Genomic DNA, 7672 nt, shown 5'->3' on the forward strand with positions numbered 1-7672 from the left:
AAAGGCCTTATGACCAAAAACAATAATACGGTAAATCTTAAAAGTAACACCTAATTATGCTTTTAAATGAAAGTTTGACATGGGTACATTCACAAAAAGACCCTAGGTTGCATTTTGGCGAGAGTTACGCTTCAAGCGGAGATGTGTGGGCTAAAGGGTAAACTGTGGTTGTCTTCCCTCCCCCCCCGATCCAGGTTTGCTTTAAACCTGGAGCCTTTGGTATGTTTCTTCAACAATGACCAACTGTAAGTGAAGGAAACTCAACCCAAGCCCCAATCAATCCAACACGGCAGGAGCAAGTGTAAAGATCTCAAATGTCAAACCTGTGGACGTCACGAATAACCAATCAATGCTCATCACAAATAACATAAAGAAGCTTCTCTGAATGATGAAATCAAAAATGACCCCAATCACACCCAACAGCTGTGAACTCAGTCCAGCGGTACAATATCACAGATCTGAAGAACACTTCAAGTGTCAAAGATGAAAAGAGACTCAATCAAAAGAACTTCTCTCCAATCCATGCGTGACTTTCTGTGAGAAATTAGAAATTCAGAGGGTTTCTCTTCCCACAAGGCCATCTGAAGTGTTGAAAGTTGTTGTAAACAGTCATGGTCCCTGACCTGCAGGAAAGACACAAATTTCAGAGATTTATTGATCGACTTGGAGACAGAAGTTAGACATTCATACAGTGTAGCAGTAAATTAGCGGTCATTTCCAACCCACACACTATAGCACTTGACCTCCTCACAGACTTCAATTTAATATTGTTACTCTTCTGTGTGATGTGCAATCTTCATTCCCTAATGTAGGCTATTTACTAATGCACACAGGCCTGGAAAAAACTATGAAAGTAAATCATCTTTTTTAGCAGCAACAGTGTGCAACAGGATGCAACACAACCTTTCAGAACATTTATATTGCCTCCTGTTTGCCTCCTTGCTTCCTTCTGTGCTTCTACTTACTTTCTTTTCCTCTTCTATCACTTCATAGGGGGAAATTATACTTCCATAATTTTACTCAAGAAACTAAATGTTTGCTATAAATGTACAAAAATAAGCTCACTTTTCAGTAGTGCAAAAAAGTGGTATTTCTAAACAAACCTAAGCTGTGAAAATAATAATAATAATACAAATAATAAAAAACACTTTGTTTTACGTTTAGATCTTCCATGATGAGCGGCCCATGGAGTCACAATGGACATGCGCACTTTTGTTGATGCTTTTTATTGATGTTTTTAACTTTTTCTTACGTTTTTTCTTCCCTTTTTTCATCACTTTTGATGCTTTTTTTCAATGTTTGTCACTTTTTTGATGTTCTCAACACTTAACATTAACTCATTAACTTTAGTTTTAGTTGTATTTTTGGAATTTAGGGTCAGTAAACCTCATTTATAGGAAATTATACCCTATGTTTGAGTTAGAAAAACAGAAATTAGGAATTATTTAGACTAAAATTAAAGGAATGGATTTTGATGGATAATCACAGACTGGAATATGTCAACTTTTACTCTATACTATTTCAAAACCACTTACATTTTTTTTTTTAAATGCTATAAAATTGAAGAAGACACCCCCAAATTAATGAAAGTAGAGATTTGTACTTGCCAAAGAGCGTTGGAGCTTGGAATCAATCATGTTATTTTGGGTAATTAAAAATAACTTTTATATAGGAAAACGGGTCAATTTGACCAGAGGACAACATGAGGGTGAATACATCCATTGACTAAAATATACACTAACGTTAAACATTGTGTTTTGTTTTCATTGTCAATTCATTGTGTTTCATTGATAGTTTACATGCTTATCTAAATAAACGATGGATGTTTTCAAGGCAATGCAATCACTATGTCTGTAGTAACGTTGCAAGCTACCGCCGATCTTACTAGCCGATGCATAGTCCGGTAGTTTGGGAAACGCTAATGACATTGCATCCACGTTACAGGCTTAACAGCATACACACATACACACATACATCAATCCCTCAGATGTATCATAAGATAATAACATGGATGTATTAATAGAACACAATCGTGAATTACAGCCATTAGCTACAGTATGTATATGCTTTATAACAGCTACAGGACCTCGAGAGAACCGTCATATGAGCCTGCGCAGTGCAGTCCACGCAGTGTGCAACTACTTAAAACCCAACGAATCAATAATGAAGATCGTTGCCAAAAATGTTAGAATTGATTTTTAACAATGACATTGATTCATTGTTACAGACCTCCTTCATACATCTCCTCTTTCCTCTTCTATCCTTTTCTTTTCTCTCCCATCTTTTGCATCTTTGCTTTTCCTTTTCTGTCTTTTTCTGTCCTATTCTCTTCTCTCCCACCATATCCCATTCTTTCCTTCCTCTCCTTTCTGTCCTCTCTTTCCTTCTCCATATATTCTTTTCTCCTGCCATATCCTCTTCTTTCCTTGTTCTCCTTTCTCTCTTTCCCTCCCATTTCTACTTTACTTCTTCCCTCCCCTCTTCTCTGCCCTCAGTTTCAGTCCCCAACAAGACAAACCCATCAAATGAAGCCTTTTCATTGTTTCAGATGCAAATTTGGACCGGAATCAGAATTAAATAAACGTCTCCCTTTATACAATGTTACTGCCTTCATAAGTGACTCATTCATACACAATAGCAGAGATGTCTCATTTTATTGAGACACAATGGCTCTCTGGCAGCTTTTGTCCCAGTTCCAGCTCCCCATTCCACTCTTGGGAAAAAACACTAAAATAAAGTACATCCCAAAATGTTCAAGAACTCTTATTATTACTAATCGTCATGCGGAGGCGACCCCTTACATGTGCATCATGGGAAATGAGGGAGGTGTCACAAGGAGCAATGCTGTCTTGTTCTCTCTGAGTGAGTGGATAAGTGCTACATGTCAGCGTCATGTTTAAAGACGCGCTGCATGATATCTTTGTCATCGGGGCCGACAGAAATCACGGTCGAAGACGAGCGGCGTGCCCGCTTGTCACAACAAACCCCTGCAAGAGGGGCGCGCGGAGCGATTGAAAGCTGCAATTTAGAATCAAATGAATTATCTATGACTTCAGTAAGTTTGTCAGGGAGACGAAGACGTGACGGCTCGGGACAGAAAATGTTAATGTTGTGTTGTAAATTACTGTGGCTCCAAAAATGATTTCAGCTGTTGAGGAAATTTAACAAGATGGAACGAAGGGCCTAATTGAATTTGTAAAGTACATGTGGAGATAATAAGCTGGGAAGCAGATGATGTGTTAGCTGTGGCATTTATGAAAATGACAATGCAGAAAAGTGCACAAAGGCCCTGTCAGATCAAGAAGAGTTAGTATCACAGAGGCCTGCGAGGTACAGTACAGTTTTTGTCATCAGTGCCAACACCATCTCCAAAATGTTCCTGCAGAATTGTCCTTTGCCAGTTTTTCACCTGATTTGTTTCCCATATTTTGATCTTTGAATCAAATGATTATGAATGAAATTATGAATTTTTGTATAAATCATCTGCTAAAGGAATTTGTCCAAGTCAGTAGTAATTGCTCAGACAAAAAATAGATCTTTACAGTAAAGTCTGACGGGTTCAGGAACACAAGCAGTCAGACAATCAGACAGGTTGTAAACAAGCCCTCAGTTCAGCAATGGCTCAGTGTTTATTGATTTTACTTTCATTTTGGCTATTTATCAACTTCGAATGAATTGCCCTGACAGACCTGAAAAAAATGAACGTGCATGTGTTTTACTGACATGCTGAGTCGTTGACAATATAAGAGCAGGTTTGTTCCTGGTTTTGTGGCAACTCCCAAAACACCCAAATTCATAAGGATCCGTTTCTTTTCATTTATTCTGGGTAGTAGTGTAAGTCTCAAGGCTGACAAAGTCATCTTACTTGTGTATAAGGTAACATTTTGAAATCATTCTTAGCCACAATTTTCCAGAGACTTTCTAGACTTCTTTTCAGCATCACCCCAGATTGTAGTCCATCCCTACATGTCTAGAGAACGTTGACTCCCAATCAAATTTAAATTGGATTCAGCTTTCAGACCTGGATGGTTGAGATGAACCTTCACAGCATTCATTGGAGAGAAGGAAGCAAATCATTTTGAACTGGGCTAACCCAGAGGGACTGAAAACTCGCCCTTAAAAAGTTAGGACAGATTTAAGCCACTGACGATAGGATCGCAACTTCCTTGGTTTTGAGTCCATTTACAGTCAAGACAAATGTCATCCCCCGTCTCTCTCTCTCTTCTTCCTTCTCTACTAGCTCTCTGCTGTGTCTAGCTACAAAATGAAGTAAAAAATGGCATGCCAAAAAGTTTTAAAAACTATTTTTGGGGAAATATCTCTATTTTCTTGCATTCCCAGTAACCATTATTCCACACTAACGTATCTTAAGGATTAAATACAGTGATGATAGTGGGTTTATACTTTCCCTTGAATAATGTACAAGCTCCCAAGAAGTGATTTATCATGATGGTCTCTGCTTGGGCCAAGCATATCATTATTAGCCTTTGTTTTAACACCATTTGAACCATTAAGGTTGAATAAAACCACTTAAAATGTACAATGTACACTTAAAATGCACATATTTAGTTGCAGGCAAAAGTGGCCCAAATCTAATTCTAAATATTTAATTTGCATTTGTGAATATCTATAGAGAAAATCAGAAAAGCCTCTGTCTGAGCAGGTGTTTGTTTCCCTTCACACTGAATAATATTAAGAAGTATAATAACTTTATTTATACATCACATTTCAGGTTAAAGTGCTTTATAGTCAAACCAAATAATTTCTAGACAAACGCACGTATACACACTGCCTTCAGACTGTTCTCAAATAAGAGACATCTCAGGTGGAAAATAGAATAAAAATAAAAACTTGTTTCCCAATCAGGCAGAAATTTAAGCTTGAATGAAGGTTGTCTGAAACAGAGAGCGATAAAGAGATGAAACGAGGGAGAGAGATTGAAGGACAAAGAGAGAAATGAAAGAGAAGGAGAGCGAGAGAGATTTGGAGAAGGTTTTAATTGTTTTCCCATGATGCTTTGAGGAGGGCTCAGGGCTCAAAGCGTCGGAGCAGAAAGCTGTTGGAGGGCCTATCGTCTTGGCAACCAAGCCTAACCCTTTAGTGTGTGTGTGCGCACTCACACTCACTGTGGTTCATTTAGAGTCTGACATCAGCAGGGTGGAATGCAGAGGGGGGGCTGATTGGGATCAGGAGGCACTATGGGGGGGGAGGAGGTGAGGAAAGAGGAGAGAGGAGGTGGTACTGGAAGATGATGAGGTAGGTAGCAACAGCTCATGGGAGTTTAAAAAAGTTAAGAAACGGAAAGAAAACAAACACAAAGTTGTTAATAGATTCACAAGAGTGGATAAGTTTTGGGTTTTTGTTATTCTAATAACTTCACGTTACTACCCAGCAGTCATTGTATACACTAATTGTTACATTAACCAAGTGTAACAAGAGATACTTTCTTACTTTTAGCAACGTGTAAAGTTCCTCTCTAATGTTCCCGTTGTGTTGTTAAATTCTAAGTAGTGGGAAGAGAATGAAACTGTCATTTTGTCATTAAAGATACGGTAGTGCTGCGTGGGAAGGTGGTGACTGATTCTGTTGGAAAAAAAAAGTCAGATTGACAGAGGTGGAGTTCAATTTTTGGACTAATCAACTTTCATCTCCAAGAGGGGATTTCACCACAAAGACGCCATCTTACTTTTTGATTGGTAATAACTGTTATTACTGACGCTGAAGTAGTAATTTGCCATGTTTCTCATTATAGGGAAAATCTTTTTATCACTGCAACATTATATATTGAGCCCAAACTAAAAGTTTAACAGTTGACGTAGTTGTACAACAAAATAATAAATGAGCTCTTTTTACTGGTTTGGGCTAGACCTTATAGGTCCATGTCAGTTAAAGAAAATCTGAGTGACGCAGCAAACAATAATGTTTTATCCAACAGTAAGAGATTTGCTCTTTCCTATTTCAATGTGACAATGCCCTGGTGCACAGGGCTAGATCTATTAATGTTTTCTCAGTTTAGTGTCGAAGAACTTGACTAGTCTGCACAGAACCCAGACCTCAACCTCATCCAACGTCTTTGGGATGATCTGGAACGCTGACTGTGAGCCGGAGCTTATCACCCAACATCAGTGGCCGACCTCACTTACGCTTATGTGGCTGAATGGGAACAAATCCCTGCAGCCGGGTTCCAAAATACGTGGGAAGCCTTCTGTTATAGCAACATAACAGTAACCATAAGACACAATGAAGATCTTTTGGTTTAATGGCTGACATTTTTAAGGAAAGTTTCAGTGAGATTTTCTTTTTCCATACATAAATACATACATACAGGACACACATATATACTGTACATAGTACATACATACATACATACATAAAGGGAGCACACAAGAGTCTGTAGGTGTTCAATATTCACATGAATATTATGAGTATATTATGAGAATAGTATGAGTGTAATGTTCAGATGTATTCTTTCAGTTGCCCGCAGACTTTATTACATTAAAGCTTTAGCGCGTAACTTTTTGATATTAAGAAACGTTTGTTACATGCAAGCCATTGCCAAATGATTTGCTCCAAAGCTAATTAAGACTATCAGCTCTACACAACTCTTTGCATTTCTCAGTGTGGCTGTGCGCGGAAGATTGTGGCGTCCGGTGACATTCATGCGCAGAAACTTGAGGGAAGATATTTACCTCTTCTGAAGATCCCATCGTGTTTTTGTGATCGTCCGTGTCCTCCTTGGCTACTAGGAACTGCGTAGAGGAGGGACTTATGGATGGGGGGGTGGGGTGGTGCACATTCATGGAAAGCATGTATCATGCAGATGCGCCGACAGTTTCGTCATTGCTTACGGTTCCTCATGGGGGCGACAGAAACTACGCACTATAGCTTTAAATCCATATGTGTTATTATTTTTCTTGACTGTGTATTGAAATCACATTGCGGCCACTTACAACTGAATTTATGACCATGTATGAGTTTTAAAGCTTCCGTCAACAAATGTTAACAGAACAGCTTTCACTGATTTTAGGTGAACTCTTCTTCTGTGGCTGATGGCTGTGTGTAGTTTGAAGTAAACGTTCTGCAGATGAACACTGCGTATATCAAGGCTGGTACTCACAGATCTAGTAAGAACTTTGTAAAGTCAGTGAATAGCATCATGTATTCACACCTAAAACAAGCTAAAACAAACCTGATCATGCACACATTTTGTCCTCTACTCTGTCAGGCGGTTGAAGCATTGGAGTCACTCTCTTCCTGTGAGAAGAGAAACTTGTTTGAGGGTATGGAGGGATGGAGGAAGGAAAGTTCTTGGCTTCTTTGTTTCCAGGCCTTGATGTGTGACCAGCAGCCCTCTTTCCCTCCTCTTTTTCTCCCTTCATACAACATACTGCCCAGTTCTTTTTTTCTCTTCTTTCCTTTTTCACTATTTCCATCCTGTCTTACTTAGCCTTCTGCATTCTCGTCACTTATTTCCTCCTCTCCTCTTTCCTTCTCCTCACCTCTCCTCTTCTTCTACCTCTCCTCCTCTCTTGCCCACCCATACTGTCTCCACAGGGAGCTGCTTCACACTGAGATTGAATCAAAAGGCAAAGGAGAGAAATATCCTTTCAACATACGTGCGCACACACACACACACACACACACACACACACACACACACACACACACACAC

General features: G+C 39.1%; 1 long non-coding RNA gene across 1 annotated transcript in view; it reads left to right on the forward strand.

Annotated features, from left to right (window-relative positions):
- Positions 1 to 6048: 6048 nt before the first annotated feature.
- Positions 6049 to 7672, forward strand: part of LOC117950542 — a 10475-nt gene continuing 8851 nt past the window's right edge. The window contains exon 1 of the long non-coding RNA XR_004657934.1: positions 6049 to 6193. This is a non-coding gene — a long non-coding RNA (uncharacterized LOC117950542). The remainder of the gene's footprint in view (positions 6194 to 7672) is intronic.

This window comes from Etheostoma cragini, chromosome 9 (assembly GCF_013103735.1).
Source record: "Etheostoma cragini isolate CJK2018 chromosome 9, CSU_Ecrag_1.0, whole genome shotgun sequence".
Taxonomy (NCBI): Eukaryota; Metazoa; Chordata; class Actinopteri; order Perciformes; family Percidae; genus Etheostoma; species Etheostoma cragini.